The following is a 25,999-nucleotide window of genomic DNA, read 5'->3' as shown; positions in this document are numbered from 1 at the left end:
CACTTCAGTATCTTACATGTTAAAATGCACACTGAGCTCACAAAAACGTGGGATACCTGCTAATATCTGTCGGAAATTCTTTTATTCGCCTTAGTGAAGCTACTCGTCGTCGCATGGACTCAACAAGCCCCTGCAGAAATATTGAGTAATGCTCCCTCTACAGCCATCCATAACTGTGAAAGTTTTGCCGGTGCAGGAATTTGTACACGAACTGGCCTCTCGATTATGTCCCATAAATATTAGATGGGATTCATGTTGGGCGATCTAGTTGGCCAAATCATTCGCTCGACTTGTCCAGAATAATCTTCAAGCCAGTTGCGAACAGTTGTGCTCCGGTGACTTAAACCCGTCGTTTGAGAACGTGAAGTCTATGAATGGCTTCAAATAGTCTGCAAGTAACCGGACACAATCATTTTCAATCAATGATCGATTCAGCTGGACAAGGGGTTAGCGTCCATTATACGTGAACACAGCCCACATCATGATGGAGCCACAATCAGCTTGCCCAGTCTTTGTTGACAACTCGGGTTAGTGGCTTCATGGGGTCTACGCCTCACTCGAACCCTACCAACAGCTGTTACCAACTGAAATCTTGGCTCATCTGAATATGCCACGGTTTTCCAGTCGTCTGGTGTCCAATCGATATGGTCCCAAGCACACGAGTGGCACTGCAAGCGGTGTGCTGTTACCAAACGCACTGGCGTCGGTCGTCTGTTGGGTTGGGTTGTTTTGGGGAAGGAGACCAGACAGCGAGGTCATCGGTCTCATCGGATTAGGGAAGGATGGGGAAGGAAGTCGGCCGTGCCCTTTCAGAGGAACCATCCCGGCATTTGCCTGGTGTGATTTAGGGAAATCATGGAAAACCTCTATCAGGATGGCCGGACGCAGGATTGAACAGTCGTGCTCCCGAATGGTCGTCTGTTGCCATTGCCCATTAACGCCGAATTTCGCCGCACTGTCGTAACAGATACGTTCGTCGTACGTCCCAAATTGATTTCTTGAGGTTATTTCACGCATAGACAACTCCACGCAAACGCCACTTCTCTCGGTTCTTAAATGAAGGCCGTCGGCCACTGCGATGTTCATGGTGAGAGGTGATGCCTGAAGTTTGGTATTCTCGGCCTACTTTTGACACTGTGTATCTCGAAATATTGAATACCTTAACCATTTCAGAATTGGAATGTCCCATCTGTGTAGCCCCTACTATTATTCGGAGTTCAAAGTCAGTTAATTCCCGTCATTCGGTCATAATCTCGTAAACCTATTCATATGAACCATCTGATAACAAATTACAGCTCCGCCAATACACTGCCGTCTTATACTTTGTGTACACGTTACTACCGCCATCTGGATATGTGAATATCGCCATCCCACAACTTTTGTCACTTCAGTGTATATTAGCCATTTGGGTAGACGAACATCGGGAAACTAGTTATAAACGTAACTGCAGGTTGAAACTGAATTTTAGTCGCCTACATAACCGTTCAGGTTACTTGACCTAGGTACAGCTTGAGGTTCAACCGCAAGCGCTTTGCAGATTTTGAGTGCATAGTTAGTAAAGACAGATCTCGTTCAAAAGCATTATAGGTTTCGTGTAGGTGTTCTAGAGGCATCTTAAATATTTGCTTTCGGTTTATGGAATGAAAGTGGCTTTTAGGAACTTTAAAATTCAGAAAAATACCTATTTATCCTTTATATTATAATTTATCCTTTTCAATTTTTCGATTTTGCTGTTTATGGAAGACGAGTCCAGGAAAATACTGAGCATTTTACTGTGTATGTACAGCGCATAATATTAAAAAAAGGCCACTAAATTACAGTTTAACCATTATACGAAAAAATTGGGAGCGTAGAATTGGGCAAATTCACTTATTGGAATAACAATCTTATTTACGTTTTGATCCTCCCCTCATTTTCATTTACGTATTAATTCATGTTATTTAAAATTTAAACTTTAAATACAGTTGAAATAGATGTAGATTTTTGTAGTACTAATACAGAAACAGAGAAACCACACATGTCCTACAAACTAAATTTTTTAGGAAATACAAAAAGCAATGCAGGTCTTAAAATTATGACGAAATTCAGCTTTTCTTCTTATGTTTCGTTAAAATGAATGTAGAGGGATGAATGCAAATGCTCTGTAGGCAACCCATATAATTCCTTGAGATGTTAAAATTTCCTTAGTAAAAATGCGGGCTTTCTCAATATGTTGTAACAAGTAAAAATAAATACACACTTCGTAGCTAATATGAACAAAGCTCAGTGAGATTATAGCTATTTTCCATTCCCTTTGCCACTATATTTTACACATCGTTCATTCTCTGATTTACTTGGTCAATTGTATATGTCAAAATAGAAGTTCTTGATGATTTCTGCTTGTGGTAGGAATGATAGAAAGCGCATTAGGTAATGCATTTTCTTATCAGTTATAGGCACAGGACTTTCAGAAGACTAACTTACGGGGCTTATTGGAATTATAGTTCGATAAGCCAGTTGTAACGTGTGCAATTGAGCCCCATAAATGAATGACCTAAGTTTAAGAACACCACGTGAATAGCTGGACTGCATGAACTGTGCTACATGAAAATGCTGATTGCTATTTCGAAGCATAGCCCTTCCTTGAATTTCAACGGAAATACCATACGTTTGGCATAAATTCAGCCACCATTCCACAAAATTCTGCACCGCTTCCCTTTTTTTTTTGTATTTTCACTTCTAAATTTATCTTTGTGTTGGATTATATTACAAATTCTGCGTAGTCTTCCAGCAAATGTATCCTATCCCCCTTTTCTGTTTTTCCTTTTCACCATTTCTATAACACGGAAGGTGAGAGTGGCCTCTTATTGGAAAGTTATGGGCTATGAACTGAAATCTTCCCCGTGCCAAAAGCATTAAAGAAAACCTCGCTATTATATAGTTTTTATGTTGGCCCCTTCAAGAGTCGGAAAACACGTTAAGGCGTCTAACATGTCCTCTAACATTTTCATTTACATAGTCAAAAAGAAAAGAACAGGTTTCAGGGGGGCTTTTCCGCGATATTCCTTCATGATAGAGACAAAACCTGGCTGTTCCACTAGGTAAATCGTACACATTAAAGCATTTACTGAAAGCTGACGCAAGTGAAACGTATTTTGTATTGGTACTTGAGGCAACTGCAGGTTCTAAATAAAATCAAACGAGTGGCCTGCAGTGGTAGAATCGCTTTCAGTCATCGCTTTAACTGAAAGTATTTTCTTGACGAATTTATCAGCTTTCCACTTGTGCACTGATAACTCAGCGATTGATGACCTTCTAGCAGCATAATTCAGAGACGGACTTTCGATTTTAATATAAAGCTCTTCACACGTGCTCTTTAAATGTGGTTGTCCCAATTTTAAATTACAATTTCCAAGGAAAATTTTCAAATAAAATTGATAGTCAGCTTGAACATGGGATTTAATTTTCTTCATCATCTGCCACATAAACTTCAGATTACATTTCGGGTCAAGATAACTCTATGCTTCACTGGTATGATGAGCTTTCCTGACTAGAAATGAGCTGATGTCATTTTTTACTTCCACTACTAAAGTCACTTGTTTCATATTTCCAGGATGACGTTTTCCCTTCTTACCTAATGGAAATTTCCCTTCTTTCAATAGACGGCGCAGGCCCCTTATTCGGTTACTGCTGGTACCAAAAACACTTTGAAGGGTAGTTTTACAAACGTGAATCTTACCTGTAGACCCCGATAAGCAATAAACCTACGGCATTCCTTTTGGTTTCTTCCGTCAAAATCCCTTATCTCTTCCAGGCTTCTTTCTTGCCAGTAGTTTTATTTCTATGGGGCTCTGAAGCAAACCATCCTATTCATTTTTGTTTGGAAGTCAATAACTCTAGTATATGATTCTATCTTGCGTTCCCTCCATTATCTTAGCTGTCAACCACATCTTCAGATAACTAGAAACAAAATTATGTATTAAGTTGAACTAATGTTCTACATTTTTATCTTCACTGTGATAATTAAACCTCAACTTTGAAGCAATACTAAGTTTCAGATCGGGAGTCATCTGCATTGAGAATCGTGATATTTTGGTTCAACTCTGTTCCCTTTCCAATTTGTGTACTGTTTATTTATCGTTCTTACTTGTTCTATGGATTTGTGATTCGTAAACTCCACTGTATTTTTTCTTTTCTAAATTACTTCCTCATTTCTGTCACTGTCATCGCCACTGACATTTTACCACAAATAACAATGTAAATCGATTAAACCAGACATTAAGAGGCAATATCGACTATTGTCTACGTTTAAAACACAGATAAAAAGTTTTGAGGAAGCGCTTATCTTTCGTACTTTTGGTGTTACTCTTCAATTAAGATAATACAGTGACTGTATAAAAGCCATAACGCATGGGATTTCTCTATACCGTGATCGGGCTATATGTTTAAGGTAAAACATCGTATGTTTAAGGTACAACATCATATATCAGTTTTGCCAGAAAATGACCATGTGGGGTTTGCCAATATACCCATTCAATTATCCTTAAAAGGAAGAACGGTACTACAGTAAATGAAAGCTAAAGTGCTCTATAGACCGTAACAGTGAAGGCAAATGCAACATTACGTGAAACGGTTACTATAGGCACTCTAGTGCATTGTGAATTCTTTGTTACACGAAAGGTCTTTGTTGCTACAACAGTTTTCTGATGTTAATACTCTTAAATGGCAAAACTCATACGTTCAATAAGAAGACGAAATTCCTTGACGGTTTTTTTCTCTTGTCATTGAGATGTTTAAGGTTTCCTTTAGGTTTCATTTTTAGTAATTATGTGTAATTTTATAACATTTAATGAAGATGAGAGCCACCTTTTATTCACTGTCAGAAAATAAATTTAATGACGGAGATTTGCTGTGAGCCAATCCCACGAAGACTCACACGTACACACTGCCCTATTATGTACTGCCACATTTAAACTTTTCCTTTATAAACTGCGGTTTGAATCTATTGGTGTACAGTAATAGGCCCTGGTGGTCAGACGACTGGTTGTCACACAATATATTTCAAATAAACCAACATATACATGTATGAGCAGTTGGGAGACGACGCCACCATCCCAGTTTTGATATAAAATTGGTATGGAAATTAATTAAATTGATCAATTAATTCCCCCCCCCCCCACCTTGACCAGGCTCATGACACCCACCGAAAACGCACATACCCATTCCCAGATGACTTCATGAGTTTTTTTCAATCGGCACGTGGCCCCAACCCCCTCCCCCCTCTTCACTCAAACCACCCACTACCCATCCCCTCGCCTGCATACCCAATTGGCTAGAATTTCCAATTTTGGTGTGAATATCGAATATTGGGGGAATTTCGAATTTTGGTGAGAATTTGTTTGTCCCAGGGCAGTGCCGACATCCCACCCACACAAAAAGAGGAATTGGTGGGAAATTAAAATTGGTGCTGCCCTTTCTGGTACACTAACACTGGTGCTCTTGGACAGAGGGCCCAAGTGCACCCCCGTGACACAATTGTACCAGCAGAGGCACTTGGAATACATGGGATATTATAAATGGTGATGCCCTTTCTGTGACTCGAAATCTGGTTCTACTGCATGGAAAGTCCATGTGCACCCCCAACACAGGAAATTGTCCAGATGCAGGGGAGGATGGTTAGGTTACTGTACATTACTTATTTTGTTTGTGAAAATGAAGTAAATCTAGGTTCTAATTTTGTAATTAATCATGAAGATTGGGTCTCGTTATACAGCTAAACGTGTAGTGCTGCATAAGGACAGCCTATAATCGGAATACAGCTCAAAAACTGTCGGTACCATATGACTGGTGCTATCCCGTTGGGAAAAAAATTTGCGTTTCACTCAAAGCTAGTGACAGACACACTCAAACAAGCTGACAGCATAAGGGCAAGGCTGTAAGGTACTATCTTTCTATCTTTGACTGGGAACACTTTCAACTGACGAGATGGTGGTTGAGCCGTGTGTGGCTCGTGTTCGTGCCATCTTTTATTTAACATTCTGTTTCTGCCGCTTATCGATATAAGCCCTGCAGTATTATCTTTGCCGGATTGCTATTACTTCCCGGTCGTCATGTGTCTACAAGTCAGTTGGAAACTGAGAGCAGTTAGTTTGGACCTGGCAGTGTTTGAGTTGGAACGTGGCACAAGTTCAGTCTGGGCGCGGCAGCAGTGAGGTCCGGGCTGCCATGACTCGCCCGACGGTTGCCGACACACATGATTGGATTGGCGACGACTTTGGTTGGTCGTGGTTGGTCGTCTTGCCGGACGACGTGTATTTGACCGGCGATCACTTATGGGTTGGCTGTGTGTGCTAGAGTGCTGCAATGCTCATTGTTTGACCGGACACTGCTCGCCTGTTGACGTGGGGACCGAGCCGCTCGTGTCCGGCCCCACACGACTCGGCTCGGTCACGTACTCGCCCCATGTCTGTTGTCCGGATTCCGGACACGCGATAACGGAGCATGACCGGTCACCGCAGACGTCTCACCTCGCCTCGTCTCGGCTCGCTGCACTGTACTGTACAAATCCAACGCCTCTCTCTCTCTCTCTCTCTCTCTCACACACACACACACACACACACACACACACACACACACACACACACACAATGTATTTATCTCTATCTCTCTCTCTTTTAATACAAAAGTAACGTTTCCAAGGACGGGTACGTGACACTGCTAAATTCATAAAGCACTTGGAAAGTAAAATGATATTTCGATACAGTCGCAGATAGAAGACGAGTCTCATTTCCAAACAGAAGATATATTTTTCCTTTCATCAACAGGAAACATTAAATAAGTGCTTTCCCTGTAATCTAGAAGACAACTATCTTTATAAAGAAAGCATACAAAGAACATTAAACATTTACTGAGGTAACGTGTCATACTTTTCACTTGTTTGCAACAAAAACAAAATTATGGTTATTGTTGATTAGCAGTAAATCACTAACACGTTCCCGATTTATTTGGCTGCGGCGATTTGTTTGTAACAAGCCGGCTTCACTAAAGCATCTTTCGCTAGGTGGGCTTGTTGCTGGGATACATAAAATACGTCTTGCAACTGTAGCCAGGCCTGACAGATCTGTTTCATATCTGCTCCACCACTTTAAGATGTCATCATCGCCGGCCGCGGTGGTCTAGCGGTTCTAGGCGCTCAGTCCGGAGCCGCGCGACTGCTACGGTCGCAAGTTCGAATCCTGCCTCGGGCATGGATGTGTGTGATGTCCTTAGGTTAGTTAGGTTTAAGTAGTTCTAAGTTCTAGGGGACTGATGACCATAGATGTTAAGTCCCATAGTGCTCAGAGCAATTTGAACCATTTTTTTTGTCATCATCATGTCCGGGTTGCATTAAAATGTACAGACCTACTTCATCTGCTGCGGATGATCTGATGTTCCTCCATTCCTTGAAAGGATATCTCATTCTGGCCGGTGATGACACAATACTTGAAGGATCTATGATAATAAACAAAAGAGAAAAGTAATACAGAACTGATGTGGAAATCATCGAAACGTTCCCGTAAAAACGAGGTGTTTTACGTTAATGAAGTATTATACGAATTATAACATTCCCGTTTCTCTATAATACACTATCCACTAACTATACAAAAACGATTATGTTAATGATTGCATGTTGTACCTGCGTAAGTAGCAGACATTTGTCGCACATTGCTAAGAATTTCCTGCTTTTCATTTATTTCGAGCATATTAATATCACGGAAAGACGGCTAAAGAAACGTAGCATTTTTATGTCTGGAAGTGATCACAATCTTCTCACAAGCGAAAGCCAAGGCTCGATTTTTAATCCTTTGTACCTCCTGTAAAAAATATATATCTCTTAGTACACATCAATTACGCTAGTTAATTATAAATCTATCGCGTATCATAATGAAACAGTGCTTTTAGCAGTAGTTATTCACCTGACTGTCGGTGTCACTGACAGTGCAGGTTTGTTTCAGTTTCTGAAACCAAAGATGAACTAACTGGATTTTCTGTTCTTTTCGCCTTCTGATTCATCTGTGGCCTCTTTAAATGGTCTCAGGAAATGTGCAATTTTTCCTGCAAGCTCATTATCATATCCTTGCAATCTGTAAGCGGAGTCCTTTTCCGTCAGCAAAGCAGCAACTTCGTTACACTGAGTGTGCAAGGATTCCAGCATAGTGTACAAGCTGTTCCAGCGTGTGCAGACATTTCAACGATGATTTCAAAGACGAGCAGAGGCCACTTTTCTTAATGTACCTTACAATGTATTTTGTAGTATTTATTGTTGATGCGACGTTCGGGGCATGATTTAACAAGAAGTTATCTTCGTCGAAAGTATGGCTAAGTGCTGTGTTTATACAATGAGCAGCACAAGGAATCCTTTCGTGATTTTCCAAAGCCTTTATTACATTGGCACCCTGGTCGGAGACAAAAACAAAACTGTGCAACATGTCTGGCGAAGTGTCCCAATCAGCCATCCTCTCTTCATAATATTTACTCCCGTCTTCTTAACGTCCGGGGATTTTGTTGTAAATAAAACATTGTTCACAAGAGACCAATCTGTGTTTATGTAATGTGTTGTAAGCGTCAAATAGTGCACCTGATTATGCGAATCAGTCCACATATCGACTGTCGCAGCACATGTTTTATTAATAACTCCCGCAATAACTGAAGGCATTATGCTGTTTCGTATTGCATCAGCTTGTTCTTTGACATGTCTGCTTATAGTAGAGGGATGTGGCATGACATCTGCCACGTTAACTTCTCCATAATGCGCACCTAGATGTATTAATTCTTGGCCTAGTTCTCTGAAACCATCACCGGAAACAACATTAAAAGGTCTCATATCTTTAGCACACATTACAACACACTTTTCTGTAATACTATTTTTTATTACTGCCGGTATCCCTGAAGGAGCTGTATCTTTGTGAGGTTTCTTGCAACTGTGTTTCTTTAAATGAGTGGTTCCCGACTGGAAGCGCAATAATGTGGAGCAGTTTATGCACGATACGTACCCAGTAGACGCACTGTTTTCGTCTACAACCAACAGAAATGTGCTCCACACTTGGCTTTTTAGACCTTCCCGTTTCTTCAATCTGTAAACATTGGTTTCAATCTTACGTCTTACTGCACTGGCTTCTTCGCGCTGCGTGATAACAGAGAAAGACACGCCACAAATGAGAAACCCGTACTGGCATCAGTCCCACACGGATAATGACACGTGTAATTTGTTTGAAGTTACTTGCTACGTATTAGGTTACGGCATCTATGCTCGGTCACTAGTACTAGTGGGGGCAGCCTATCCAGTTAGGTTGTGCTCGCCCCATCTCGTATTTTGTGCTCGCTTACTCGGTCATGGAGGACTCTATTGTGTGCCGACTCATAATTCGTCCCTGTTATCGTACAGCCACTGCCATTATCATTGTCTGTTTCTTCGTGCAAGTGTCCTGTCCTGCGGGTTAAGCTGGGCATTTCATTGGTGTTGGACAGGGACGAGTTAAAACCTGTATTACTAGTAAGCATACAGCTGAGGACAGTATCTATCGTTGTCTGATGTCAGAGTTCGCCACAGATGTCTGCTCAAAAACCACTCTGGAGCCAAGGTAGCCAAAGCCAATACACGCTACCACAATTGATGGAAAAATGCATCACAGTTCTAACTGCACTTCAGGATTGTCACGAAAACATGAGTACTCGTACTGAATGGGTCATAATGCAACACATGCACTGGGGAAAATCGTCATCTAAAATAGGCGTCCAAAACAGTCAAAAATCGTGGCTGTCTTACCTCCCCTCATGCTCCTCACCCCTCCTTCCCTCCCTCCAACCACACACCTTTAGTGAGGTTGGACACAGGACTTTTCAAACGGCCAGCTGCCCTGCATAACGCCTCGTGCCACGAGCTGGCCGCTGTCCAACTTGAGGAGACACTACATCGCCAATACATGTATAGTCAGCAAAACAACAGGAGATAAAAAGGTGGCCACCACAAGAGCACTTTGCTGGTCAAAAATAAATAGCGACGCATCTTCGTACACACACACATGGCCCCCATAGTCAGGGCGTGACCACCCAAACACTAGGCGTGCTCCCTATACTTCAAATAGGCCTGTCGTTCTACGATGCAGATCTTTTCTCTTTAATGTCAATGTAACTTTTTCTTTCACTCTGTTAAACATATTCCTCAGGAGGACTGGACCCCTCTGGAACAACAACGAAACTCTTGAGAACACTGCAGAAGGCTTTTTCGAAAGTCGGCTCCATGGGAATCAGGAAGCCTTCTGCTTAAAGCGACTGCAGTGTCTTCGGTACAATGCGTCCCATCGAGCGTGTTGCTGGGCAGTCAGCGTTATCAACGCCTACAAAAGCTTCACATACAATAGAGTGTGTTGCTCGCATCCCTGAGAACAAGACCGTGAGAAATGACTATCCCACGCGTGGGTTGTTTGTCTAAAGAGATAGCCACGACCTCTTAGCGAACTCGGCCACCACGCCGTTCCGAGCACTGGACTGTAACATTTGTATTTAACATCAACCTAACTCCCATAACAGAGTATCTATTAAAAAAGTAAAACTCAATTGCGTCGATAATAAATGTCCTCTTTCCACGAAAATAGGTACAGTCCAATTTCTTTTAATTTTATGAGCAAAATCTGCATAGTTTTTCCTTCAACTACAGGATACATTTCGCAGCTCATTATTTTGCGACATCCAGCGTAGTGCTCCGCCGGCGATTACAGATGATCACGTGTGTATTATAAACATTTCAGACATGTGAAATAACATTAGAGAAAACAATCTGGCACGCCATTAGCTCACATGTCGAAGAAAAAAAAAATCACAATCATTTTTAAGTTCGACAACAAGAAGCTATAATTCAATACGACGTATCTGTTTTGTACACTATGGCAGGTCTTATTTTACCGTAGCCATGATATTTCATACAGTCATGTACGAAACAGACAGTGAGAGTCTGTCCTGTAATAGAACCTCTTGCAAGATTTTACCACGCACCTCCTCCATTACATCTAAATCAATTACCACCTGCATACTTTCATTTCACATTTTTTATGCATAAATCATCTCATAACCTCAATGGTCATTTGACCATTTTTTTCCGCTGTTCTGTCGGAATACACCTTTTGTGGACATAACCTGCATTCGACTCGCATGCAACTGCATGTTATGTGTATGATTTAGAGTACTGTACACTTGCAACCATTAACAGTAAATCTCTCTGGCATCAGAGGACTTTCGTCTAGATGAACGAATATTTGTGCGACATACTCTATTTCCCTGCCCTATCCTGGGCATATAAACGAGCCTTCAGTTTCATAACTATAGTGATTCTAAGTTAGCAACAGGTGTTTGTGAGGTACTACAATCTCCGTGTACACATCTGCCACACAGATGTCCTGTTTACAGAGCTAGTGGTTGCATGGCGTGTAATTTCACAAGTCTTTGTAAGAAGCATTCCCTGTTACTAACGACTATTTTATATAGGTCTGATGTGAGCATAATATAGCTTTAGAATTGAGGTCGGATGTGAACAGTGGAGGCTATACACTTCTGGAAAGCTACAGTGTACATGTATCACAAGGAATCGATGTTTTAAGGAAGTAGTTTTTCATTTTACAGCTTGCCACCATAGCTGCATGAAGAATGTATCTCATGCGATGGAAATATATTTCTTACAGAATTCCATTCCATACGACTAATAAGTCGGAAACTGAAATGATCTAACATTATAGTGTGCCTTAAGCGCAGAACTTTGAAGCCTTGGGAGTGCATGTGTTTACGTTCTCTCTTACTATCACCTTATTGGTAATGACCCCAGACACCAGAAAAATACTTGAGGGTTGACAGCACAGTTTATTTAAGAAAATTGCAGCAAACTCCGTCCTTCTGGAGCTTATGAAGCATAAAATCCACCAGTTTTTGTTCTTAACAGTCTCTTATATTATCACAACAGTTTCATTACTACTATTCACCGATAAGCAGTGTTAATCTCCCCGACACTCGCGCATCTGGAGAAACCTTGTGCTTGTGTATGGATGCGGGACAGCAGTTACAGCCTCAGTTGGCACTGTTCCTTCATGAAACGTGGAATGTGGCGGTCTACTTCTGTTGAGCTGCAGATTAAATTGGTGCCAGTGCAGCAAGGAGCGTTGGTCAAAGTCAACGCGAGGAGATCTTTTGTTCTTCAACTTTACCCTAAGAATGCGAGAGTGCCCTAATACTTCCACCCACATAGAGAAAGATCATAAATTAAGCAATATGATTCAAGTGCTAGAGATATTTAGGTCAATGTGTGGTATACTTTGGTGTATACGTTCAAGAATTAACAATGAATGAATGTACAGTCATCCGTTTACATTCGCAATGGTACTCACAAATTAGTGGAGGGGCTGTTTAGCGATGATACAGAAACTGGAAAGCATGCTGCCGTGTCATTGGTTGGTTTTGAAATTGCTAAAACTGATTGCACTATCAACTATGATGCTTACTATTACAGTACATGGAGAGTGTCTTTTCTATCTCATTTGTCCACTGGTATGCCATTGATTATCACGTAATGACTGACTGTCATCGCTTGTTTTGAGGTGGAGAAGGAGTCTTGGTCCGGGGGCAACACCTTCTGGGGATGGCTGGCACCGAAACAGTGATTGCGTACATATGTCAGCAATAAGAGGAATCAATCAAACGGAACGCAGCGCCATCAGCTATCTTGACACTGTGAATGATGACTTTGAATATAAAAGTCGTCAGTCGCCCTCGAACAACAGTTTAGAAACGCTCCACAACGCCTCAGAGCTCTTCCAGTTTCCTTGTGTTGTGACTGTCTTTTATTTCAATCACCCAGTGTGTGTGTGTGTGTGTGTGTGTGTGTGTGTGTGTGTGTGTGTGTGTATGTGTATGTGTGTGTGTGTGCGTGTGTTTTGTGGAAGCAGAAGCAACAACATGATTTACTCCATGTGATGTCTAGTTTTCTGTGAGAGCCATTGGATCAAAACGTGTTAATGTCAGTTTAGAACACGACACAGACCGCAAAGTCGTGGCAGAAGAAACAAAATGAATGGCAGTGTATAAAGCTTGTTACCGTAGAAAAAGCAGTGTATCAAACAACAAAACTTTCTCTTGTGACTGATAATCTGTGGGAGATAGTCCTTGGACAGTACAGGCAATCAAAGCTTACACTGGTCTGTGCAAGCAACTTCGATCACTGGCTGCCTGCTCCAATGGATCGGTATATATATATATATATATATATATATATATATATATATATATATATATATATATATATATAATAGGATCTCCACATATGCTCAACTACAGCACACAGACGGTATTTGTTTTCCATATAGCAGAGAAGAGAGATGCGGTAAAAATCTTTAGGATGAAGTTTGCGGAGCATTTATAGTTCATAATTTTTCTCTGTTGGATGGTACAGAATAACGGTGATAGAATGTTTGGATGATAGACAATAATGGACCCTGAGGGACACGGATCTGCTTTGAACTGCAGTAGCCATATGATGTTGAGTCTCCCAATTTTCCCGATAAGAAGTACCACCATAACTGCTTGTACTGTCTTTTATACTACTTCGTGTTGCAGAAGCAAGCTTCGTTTGGCGCTGACCTTACACACTGTACGCGGTTTCCAGAGCTACGTCATGCTAGCATTTCCACCGAGTGGCCATACATATCCCTATAACATTAACTCAGCTCATTCACTTTCTAAATGGGTTGCGGATTGTGGTAGATATAGCTCTCACCGACTTCTGCTGATATCCGACTTAAATTGGAACGATCACATGCACAAAGCAGGACAGAGTCTGAGGATAAGTTACAATATGAATAGGGACTATCTAAAACCATGTTGGAATTTTACCGTAACAGATAGGTTCGAAAAAGATGACTCGTTTCGACGTATGAGAGTGCCATGAATATGATTCACTATTGGCTGTAATCATTAAAAGACCTCTCCTTAGGATGCAAAGCAGGTATGTGGTTGAATGGAAAGACTTGATTCCAAACAGCAGATAGCATTTCTACCGGTAAGCATAACACAAGAGGCCTCAGAAGCCAGTGTACATTTCTTGCTACCTCAATCAGCAAACCATCTACTGTATGTGATCATTCTCGATCAACCATCACCTATAACCCAACGGATGTATCATAGAACCTCTTACATGGAATTGAGACAGAATGCGTTACAAATACTAGAGAAATATCTGGTGGCAGCATTAGGAAGTTGCAAATACCGGCTTTGTACTTCGTACCACGTTTCTTAGCCAAATCACTTTATAAATTCGGTGATTTTATGGCGAGCTTACACTGTCGGCGACATATAACAGCGCTGATATTCCGTTAATACACACTCCAGCAATCACTGTCTATATTCAATGTCGTAGTATTTGTATGGTAGAAACACTTCATTCTGAGATAATGTCATACCTCGATTTATAAAGCTTGTATAGGTTTTGACATGGATATCGTTAGTAATACTTGTGAGCACCTGTAGAACCAAGACTGCATGTGACGGTAACATGGCTGCTGCGATTGTGTTTCTAACATCTGGCGACTTGTAGGACGAGTACGCCTCTCTTTCTAAGACACAGTGGTAACATGCGCAAGGAAAAACAAACTTATGTGACATGTCTACCCATGGCTGATTTTCGCTCAGTATTGTTTCTGTTGCCGGCATTCAGTTATTGGTGAAGTATTATACTTAATAATAGTAGGGGATCCGTGATAGATTCACTTTGAACTGCAGGCTTATAAAGAATGTGGGTGTTCCGACAAGCGCAAAGAAGATGACTATGTCCTGACATGAGAGAAGGTGTGGATTTGATGTGAAATCTCTGATAACGGTAAGGGGAATGAAAGATATTCTTTTTTAGACTACTTATGAAGGAACAATACAGGAGCCGTCTCGTACGATTAATAGTGTGCTGGACGTGGCCTTCATCCAGTACAGACAACAAAATTTTGTGCAAATCTGCGCAAAGGAATTCGAGCACTGCCTTCAGCTTCAATGGAGTGATACAGTGTATGTAATATGCTCAATTACAACAAACAGACGGTAATTGTTCGATATATCGGGAAAGAGGGACACGGTAAAGTGTGATAGGAGGTTGTATTACAAAGAGTGCTATAACTGGGTAACGTTTCTCTGAATATAATTCTCTCAAAACTACCCCGATTTTGCTCATAAAACTAATAGGAATCAGTTGTTTCTAATCTCTTAGCCTCGTGACTTTCGTCTTTTATTATTATCTTCACGATTGCGTGTTTTAAAAAAATAAGCATTATTTCATACTTCATAACCTCTAATTATAAAGTAGAAACCAGTTGAATAATCGCTTGTTGTAAAATCTGGAAATGACAGTGGTTTCTTTTTCTGACATGTGAGTAGATTGCGTGAAACAGGTTGTGATGATCAAATTGCTTACAAAATTAAAAGGCAAAAATCTGCTGCTGTGTGAAAAAAACTTTAGAGACACGTCGGTAGGGGTGATTTATGCATCAAAATGACAAATGTAAGCATGCAGACGGTAATTGGGTTAGATGTAACAAAAAAATGTGGAAATGTGGGTGAAATCTTATGGGACTTAACTGCTAAGGTTATCAGTCCCTAAGCTTACATACTACTTAACCTAAATTTTCCTAAGGACAAACACACACACCCATGCCCGAGGGAGGACTCGAACCTCCGCCGGGACCAGCCGCACAGTCCATGACTGCAGCGCCTTGAACTGCTCGGCTAATCCCGCGGGGCTTTAGATGTAACAGAAGAGGAGAATGGTAAAATCTTATAGGAGGTGCTGTTACAAGACAGAGTCTGTATGATATAGCATCGCTATGTTAAAATCGAGACCTGCCATAGTGTACAAAGCAGATACGTTCTATTGAATTATAGCTTCTTATTGTCGAATGTAAAAATAATTGTGGTTTTTTTCTGACATGTGAGCTAATGGCGTGCGAGACTGTATTCTCTAACGTTATTTTACATGTCTGAAATGTCTGTAATACACACGTGATCATCTGTGATTGCCGGTGGAGCATTACGCTGGATGTCGCAAAATAACGAGACGCGATATGTATCCAGCAGTTGAAGGTAAAAACTATACAGATCTTACTTATAAAACGGAAAGAAGTAGAACTTTACCTATTTTTGTGGAAAAAGGACATTTATTATCGTCGCAATTGTGTTTTACTTTTTTAATAGGTGCCCTATTATTGCAGTCATGTTGATGTTAAATACAAATGTCACAGTCCAGTGCTTGGAACGACGTGGTGGCCTAGTTCCCTAAGAGGTAGCGGCTTCCCCTTTACTTCTCATTTATCAATGTTTTCGTCTGAGGGATGATAGCGTCATGCTCTATTGTACGTGTGGCTTTTGTAGGCATCGATAACGCTCACTGCCCAGCTGCATGCTTGTCGGCGCACATTGTACTGAAGACACTGCAGTGTGAGGCTGCCATAGCTATGGTGGAAGGCTTACTGTTTCCCAAACAACTGTCTTTTGAAAAAGCCATATGGGGCTTCCTCCGGAATTTTGTTGTTGTTCCAGAGGGGTCCAGTCTTTCCGAGAAATACGTTTAACAGACTGTAAGAAAGAGTTGCGTTGATGTAAAATTCAATTTTTCTCCATCACAGAACTGCAGACTGCCTGGAAAGAGGGGGGGGGGGGGGGGGGGCACGTCTACTGGGGGTGGTTGCTGGACACTTCTGTGCTTCGATGAGAGGTCAGACTTCCATTTTGTGCTGGCTAAGGTCCCCTCGTGACAGGACGCATGCTGTGAGCGACTGCGGAGGGCACCGGAGAGCCTGGTGAGGCTAGTGACTGCAGAGGGCCGCAGGAAAACAGCAAAGCACTTTGCAAGGCAGCTTTTTGGAAAAAGTGATCTAGAACGTTCTCCCGAATTTCGTTGTTGTTCCAGCAGGGTCCAGTCTTTCTGAGAACGACGTTTAACATATTGCATGAAAGAGTGGCATTGATGCTAAATAAGTTCTCCATCTCAGAACGACAGCCCTATTGGAAGTATTGGGAGAGTGCCTAGTCTGTGTTGCTCGCTCCCTGACTATGGGTAGGCTCGGTGTGGTGGTGGAGCTGTGTTGCTATACGTTTTTGACAAACAAGTTGCACTTGGGTGGGTGTCCTTTTATCTCCTATTGTTTAGCCCCAATCTTTTGGGACGACGATTTTCTCCAGTACATGTGTTGCATTATGTCCCATTCATTACGAAAGCTGATGTTTTAGTGGCAACCTTGAAGTGCAATCGGAACTGTGACGCATTTTTCCATCAGCTGTGGTAGCATGTATTGGCTTTGGCTGCCTGGGATACAGGGCGAATTTTGAGCAGGCATCTGTAGCGAATTCTGATGTCAAACAACGATAGATACTGTCCTCAGATGTCTCCTTACAGGTAATATATTTTTTAAATTACTCTCTCCCCAACAGCAGCATCTCATCAGTTGAACATCTTCCTAGCGAAAGAGAACACAGATGCTACCTCAAAGCCCTGCCTTTTTCCCACCAGCTTGTTTGAGTGTATCTGTCGCTGGCTTTGACTGGTATTTCGGAACTTTTTTCCCAGCAGGATAACAACAGTTGTATGGTATCGTCAGTTAGGCTGTCCTTACGTAGCGCTATGCATATAGTTGCGTATTGAGGCCCGATATTTATTATTAATTGTGTAAATAGCACCTAGCATATTTCACTTTCCCAACCAAAATAAGGAAATTTGTGGTAAGTTCCTATGGGACCACTGCTATGTCATCGGTCCCTAGGCTTACACACTACTTAATCTAACTTAAACTAACTTACACTATGAAGAACATACACACACACATGCCTGAGGGAGGACTCAAACCTCGGACAGGGGAAGCTGTGTGAACTCTGACAAGATGCCTTACACCACAAGGCTATGTCATGCGGGAAGTATGTAATGTACACTAACCTAACCTTCTTCACTTGCATCTGGGCAGTTCCCATGTTTTGGGGTGCACATGGACTTTCCATCCAGTAGAACCAGGTTTCGAGTCCCAGAAACGGCAACACCATTTACAATTTCCCGTGTATTCCAAGTGACTCTGGTGATATAATTGTGTCAGGAGGTGCACTTGGGCTCTCTGTCCAGGAGGACCAGGGTTAGAGTACCGGAAAGGGTACCATAAATTTTAATTTCCCACCAATTCCTGGGTGAGATGTCAGTACATCCCTGGGACTAACAATTCCCACAAAAATTCGGAATTTTCTGCCAAAATTCGATATTCACACCAAAACCAGAAATCTCAGCTGATTGGGTACATGGGCGAAGGGATGGGTAGGGGGTGGTGTGGGTGGAGAGGTGGGAGGGGGCTAGGGCCCACGTGCAGTCTGAAGAAAACACATGGAGTCATCTGAGGATGGGAGTGTTTTTTTTTTTTTTCAGTGGATGTGATGGTCCTGAATAAAAGGAGGGGGGAATTAATTGATCAATGTATTTAATTTGCATACCAATTTGATATCAAAATTTGGGTGGTGCTGACATCTCCCTACTATAAGTATGTGTGTATACACAACATCTCCTCCTATACCACTTGACCGATTTCAACCGAAGTTGGTATACGTACCCCATACTGCCGGTTAACAATCGCATTGGGGTAAGAACCAATTATCTACCATAGTTCAGGAGATATGTCGTCATAAACATTACATTCGTAAAAAAGTGCCACGTCGTACATGACTTTTAAATTTATTATTTTGTTGCTGCTAACTCTATTACCAACAAATTTTGCAGACAGTATCCTTATATGCTGCTGAATGTACATACAAAATTATATCAATGTATGATTGATACATCAGGAAAACGACGTCATGAACACTTAAATGCGTGAATAACTCCTACATCGTGCATGAGATATAAAATTATAACTTCTCTGTTAATAATTCTTCTCGCAATAAGTCTCGCACTCACTATGCACATATGTCGCTAAAGCTGTCTACATATATGTATTATTGTACAACACTAGTTCAACAAAAGTGTCGACAGAATCACTAAGAAGCCTCATAAAATGCCGCATCATGCAAGAAGGTTTAATTTATTACTTCTGTGTTACTAACTCTGTTCGCAATATATCCGCAGACAGTATCCCAAAGACAATGTCCACATATGCCAGTAAACGTGTCTACACAAATATATCATTGTACGGCACAGAGTTTTATATGACTTCATAAACGCTAATACTTGTGAAAAACTGCAGTATCACACATGACATTTAAATTCATTACCTCTTTGTTACCAACTCTGTTCACAGCTTATCTCGCGGACAGTAGTCCGCAGACACTATGCACATATGCTGTTAAATCTATCTGGGCGAATATATTTCAGTGACACATTGTTCAAGAGATATGACGTCAGCAACACTGAGATTCCTGAAAAGATGCCCTTATCATTTTAACACATTCGTTCTTTACTAACCTGCCAGCGATATTGACGGCTCTCAACTGCGAAGCGCAGGCCGTTGTAGGAGACAGCAATAATCGTCTACAGAGAGACGAAGAGGCGTTGCTATAGAGATGTGTACAAAATAGCGTTGTAAACATGCGAAGCAGCTGCGTCCAGCGTGAGTAAACTGTCCGGGGTACTATAATTACGCATTTGTATATTACACATATTTTTTCGTACGACTGTTTCATAATTTCGTAGGTGTTATCACGAATACACGGAAATTAACTACAAACACAGTTCATTTCTTGTTTTTGTTTCTAATAGAAAATTATTAAAATGAATACCCGGGTAATGCCATGTTTGTCTACTAGTACACAGTAATTAAAGCGCAAATAATAAATTATTGACTACTTTCTCAACATCCCTTCGTCACAAAACGGTACAGATTCATATACTATAGATCAAGTATTATCGACTGATATCAATGAACGTAATATTCATTCGGTATAATTATGATGTATTTGATTTTGTTGTTACGTCTTTAGCTTTTCTGTCCTTGTGTCGACCCGGATTAGCCAATACATTTTATTCAAATATGATTTTTATTCATACGATTTCGACGCTTTTTGAGGTCTAAACTTTTTCGTTACTCAATACAGACGACTTATAGTGTTCTAAGTAAAATTACTCAAATACTTGGAATGAAATTCTAGGTGACGGGAGCAGTAGTGACTCTCTCCTAAGCAAATGCGACTTCCGTAGAGCAAATTTACAAGTCAATCTAGAAGTAGTCCCTACAGCCATCCGATCACCATTAGTCGAAATTTTGGTATTTTTTAAATATATCTTTCAGTGGTCACTTTTTCCCGTTGTTGACTCGTTCGACACACCTAGAGGGAAGAAATGGGTGCATTCACAGGAAACAATATTTATGTTAATGAAGAAACAGTATCCTTAAATGTCTGCGAGGGCACATAAATAATTAGATCATGGTGCTGATAATATAAATATTAAGATTGTTATTATTTTCTCATGGGTTTTTGCGCTACTTTACGTGACCATTCGGTCAGTAGAGGTTATGTGCGCGTGGAAAAAGAGGTAGAGTATATCATAGTGACTTAAAAGATTCTATAATTTGATGGCCATATGAAAACCGTTGTATGAGCTAACAACTGAAAACAACTAGCGAGAAACTATACAAATGCCAATCAAGAAATACTACGGTAGAAAGCATTTAGGTGCCTAGTTACATAACATTTTTTTTTATTTCGTTTGGTGTGATGAAACATGTAACCCACATATATTTTTGATGCATGTGGTACAGCATCGCATTACATATTTGGCTAAATGAAACTGCTAATACATGTTTGGAAGTACATTCGTCAGTTATAGATTTATTTCTAATCGAAACTAAACTCTGAAACCTCTGCTCATAAAACAACACGATATACCATCGTTCTCAACGATTAAACCTTGTTTCTACAGTGGCTAATCTATACTGTCCCCAGAACCGAAGCCTCAATCTGAATTTCTCAGACTCGTTTTAACAACTGTATGTTATCCACGTGGTTGTGGACGTTTAGCATATCCGTGTATGCTTGTGAGTTTGAAGACATTACTCTCGCGCTACCGGATGCCAGAGAGATTTTGGGGATGTGAGGGCAATCTACATAAATTCCAGAATCGCATTTGCAAGGGTTAGGGACTCAATCTTGCCCGAGATATCTCGCCTCCCGTGGAAGCCATTAGAGTGAAGACGCCGCTCACTGTTAACAAAAAAGCTCTGGCGGCAGCGGAAGCTGGTGGCGTAGGTACAGTTGGTTCGAACAGGTCGATGAAACTTTTAGAACCTATTTATGTGAAAGTACTCCTAACCAGGATGGCGTAATGAATCGCTGACTTACATATAGTGTTACTCTCTATTCAAAATCTGGAGCAATATACACTTGGAACTGTACAATGCTTTTAAAAAAAATCGGGGCTACGATTACGTGCCTGGAAACTTTCACGTACATATTCTTACGAATCCCTGAAAGTGTCCGTAACTGATACACGTGCAGCAAAAATTGCGTGCACAAGGGATGAAACTGACATCTTTGAAAGATTGTCCCCTCTGTATTAAAAAAAACTACAGTAAAATACAGATCGTGTTATGTATAATTATACTGATGCAAAGACGCAGCTATCAGACTGCCTCTTCATGGTACTGACATTAGAAATTACAGCACTGGCAACCCAATGTCCAAAAGGTTTCGTGGGAAGGTACTGTCTGATCTGCTGCGTTCTCATTTGACAGCAGTTCAAAATAGTATACTGCGAGTGTCTGCGTAAGCATCAGACCTTGATAAGATATTAAAGTGGCACAAAGTAAGATAACTTCCTTTAAATGTTGGTAAATGGTAAATTGTGTAATGCAAGAAACGCTAAATGTAGTACCCTGCGACTACTGTACTGGTAGGTCACAGCTGGAATCAGTTAACACAGATACCTGAATGTAACAGTTTATGTGAATATGAATTTTAAATGAAACGGGGGAAATCGTAGGTAAAGCAGGTTGCCCTCTTTGTTTCATTAGTAGGACAGAGGAAATATGCATTCTGTCTACAAAGGAGATAGTTTACAAAACACCCCTGCACGCTTCTTACATAAATGCAAGTTCGGCGTGTTCATACCAAATAGAACCAACACTGGACATTGAACACACACAAGTAAGGGCCGCACGACAATCACAGGTATTTTTGGCTCACGGAATAGCGATTCAGAAATGAGGAAAATTATGATTTGGCAGACGCTTAATTATTGCCGTCAAGCGCCTCACTACAGCTAGTTTAACAAGTGTCACAGATCGATAGTAACTGAGGAATCTAAGATTACACTGTAGCCTCCTGCGCGTCACTCTCGTAGAGACTAGGTAGACAAGATTAGACTAATTACAGCAGCCACAGTGGGAATTAAGTAACAGTTCATATCGCGCTCCACAGTTTTTGGATGGGGAGGAAACTTTAATCGTGATACAACGGGAGGGAACCTGTCATGCATTTCACAGTGGTTTGCAGAGTGTGATTACAGATGTAGGTACAAGAGAAAAAAGTATTCTGAGGGACATTACGGAGGCGGCTGAGATGGAAGTTGTCTCCTTGTGTGAGAAATTTCTGTGTTTACTATTGTCAATTACTCTGTACGGGATCAGCATACACCTCCACAGCCGAGTGTTCACCACGGCTGACTGCCATAAATACCTGGAATTTATAATCTGAAAAAATGGCTCTGAGCCATGTGACTTAACTTCTAAGGTCATCAGTCCTCTATAACTTAGAACTACTTAAACCTAACTAACCTAAGAACGTCACACACATCCATTCCCGAGGCAGGATTCGAAGATGCGACCGTAGCGGTCGCGCGGTTCCAGACTGTAGTGCCTAGAACCGCTCGGCCACAAGGGCCGGCTTTATAATCTCGCATAAGGTTTCCAGTAAACAAGAAACAAGACAGAGGACAACAAGCTAAACAAGTGATCAATCAGATAACATTAAGTAAAAAACGAAACAGCTCACGTGAATCACTAATACAAAGCATCCTGGGAAATAACATAAACTAACATAAACTAATGAGGTATTAAAATAGTGCAAAAGGATTATTTTGAGAAGATATTGTAGACTTTCAAGGAAAGGAAAGATCCCAAATAAACACAGCTGGAAGCAAATGAAAACGTCACCGATAAGGTGGAACAATGCCATTTAGAATGGTCTGAATGGTATGAGATTTGGGGATGAACTATTGCCGAAACAAGTGCTACGATGACAACAGCCATAAAAGAGCGAAAGAAGAAGATAGTGCACAATGTAAAAATCATGTGGAGGAGCATATGCAATGAGTGCAAAGAAGAAATTTTTCACGAGGCTCAAGAGGTTTTGGTACGAGATAGCGAGAAACGGCCTAAAGAGCTGTAATCAACTCACAAAGAAAAGGAAAAAAAAGGAGGGTTGATAACATGATAACTGTCTGTTGTTTGACCAACTATTAGGTTTTCTATCACTATTCTTTACTACCTTAAGCATATTAGTTTTCTGAAAATGACGTAGAGCAACAGTTTCAAATCCAAATTTTTGGAGAAGATAAACCAAATAACTATTGCAAGGGGAAGATATTAATGAAGAACCAAAGCTACCGTTTACTGCGTGTTGCTGTGTCTTTGTCAGTAGATACGTTGCAGGTAGCTTAATAGGGTCTGTAAAAATTAAATTAATCTAGTATGAGCACTGGGTGACGAGATATTTCTGTAACTGACCTGTTAGAGGGAAATATTCCAAAGCGAACACAGTAAGCAAACATTGTTTGTGAATTACAAGAGTGTTCCTGGGTACATACGAGCTCTTTGCCTAATTTGTTTCCCGTGATAAGGAAATGGGTAGCATGTGATTCTACATCTTGGAGCCAAAAGCAGACTAATAAACCACAATACAAATTCAGATTCATAAATTAATTGTTGACTAATTATTAAGTCAGATCAGTGAGCTATCGAGAGCCATCTTGCTGGCAGTATACTCCGAGATTTTTTAAAATTAAAGAGAGCTAAGTGAAATAAGCGTCGGGCCAGCGACTTATGATTGGTTGACAACGGTACCGATGTGTTTGTCATGGGAGATTGTCGTCGTCGGCATGGTTTGAACATGACTTCCTTTTTCTGGGCATCTGGAAAACGCTCCGACTTTGGTCGGAGCTATCTTAAAGCACACACTTGGCACAATGTTTGAGCACACACCTCTCCCGATGTTTACATATCTTCGTCCACCACCTTGTAACCTCCCCACAAAATTTTTTTTAAATAATATGGATAATGATTCTGATCTAGTGTAACCTCCCCACAAAATATAATCAATAATAATAAAAATGATTCTGATTTTAATGTAACCTCAAAACAAAATATATGTACATTTAATCTCCTCACAAAATTCGTTCCCATTTAATCTAAGCTCATAATTCATTCACATTTAGCGTAACCTGAAAACAGAAAAATTTCTAAACCTCTCAACAGTAAAAATTATAATTATGTCGTTCACATTCAGTGTAACGTCCCAATAAAAAAAAAAAAAAAATTCAGTAGCCTGGTAACAATACAATGTAACTAACCTCTCAATTAAATTGTCGCTCACTTATGACTTTTCAATAATTCACTGTGAATTTAACCTGGTAAATTTTGGACGACAGCAGTACTGCGTCATGGCCCTGAAAGATCATTCTGAATAAAAAAGGAAAAATTCTTACCTCAATGAAGTCGCCGGATACATCTGCTCTTACAATAAATTTTTCCGGCACAGCTCTGTGCAATGCTGGCCGACCTATCTGTCATTTATGAAAGGAAGCAACTGATTTTTCTATTGCAATAATCGGGATGATCATGGATGGGAGAAATTAGTAAATTCTTTAAATTGAAATGAATGGTTGTTAAAAGTTACTTTTTATGAGGAAGATTATTATTACGAGATTTTTAAAACATTTACATGGCACTTGAGATAATATTACTACATATGCGCGAGGCTGCTTTTACCTTATACAATAATACTCAGGCTCCGGCATCGCTGCACCGCGACCGGGCCAGCAAACACGATACACCAGACCAGACCAGAGCAGACTCCAGACTAGCGACAACTTACTGCTACAGCTACACAGTTCCTACTGCAGTCAACACTGCTCTCTGGTCAGAGACCTTGCATATAGCAGGCAGCGCATGAGCAATACATCGAAATTACATCTGCTCGGACCTCTTACAACCTGTAAATACCCTTTCACCATGGCACGTGTGCATGTTTATTATTTTTTGCAACGTCTGGTACTTAATATACTTTTCTCTCCTTCTGATCCCGTCTCTATTGATACAGACATTCAACGATAAAGTCTGATCTACTATACCTGTTTAAACTTTATGGTGAGCATTACAGGAGACTGAAAAGCTACAGTTGTAAATATTCCGTATAGCTCTGTACGAGCCATAAATCTTTGGCTTTTATTTCTACGTAAACCGATTCGCAGCTCCAGCTTACTTCAATCTTGATGTTCTCAGTGTTCATATTCGTTACTTCCGAGTGAGGAAGTATCTCTGCTGCTATTGTAGCAACCAGAGGAATCAAAAGGAGGCAGCCGTTCGGGCCTTGCGGTTGGAAAACATTTTACAGCGCCAACTGACTACAACTCATCTCGTCCCATAACACGGCGAATCGATGTTGGTTCAGCCCGTCGTCGCAGCGTGTTGGCAGTTGTCTTTAACACGAATCGCTGCGATGGGAAGTGCTGGCAAAGATGTTGTCTCTCAGCGCCCGGAAATAACGTTCCTCCTGCTGATGAGATTATAAAAACCTATTTGCAGATTCTTTTGAATAAATTACAAATTGCGTTTACCTCTCTCTTTTCTCTCCGTCGCTACGGGCGACTAGGAGATTAAACATGGTTCAGTAGGCAGGTTTAAAATTAATTTTATGCGCGCCAAGCGTTTTTGCATGAAGATTAAAGACTATACAAATTTCAGTGCTTGCGTTTTCTTCTTCTTTTTTTACGTGCCTCGCT

The sequence above is a fragment of the Schistocerca piceifrons genome, chromosome 5, assembly GCF_021461385.2.
Source record: "Schistocerca piceifrons isolate TAMUIC-IGC-003096 chromosome 5, iqSchPice1.1, whole genome shotgun sequence".
Classification (NCBI taxonomy): domain Eukaryota; kingdom Metazoa; phylum Arthropoda; class Insecta; order Orthoptera; family Acrididae; genus Schistocerca; species Schistocerca piceifrons.
This window is presented reverse-complemented; position numbering follows the sequence as displayed.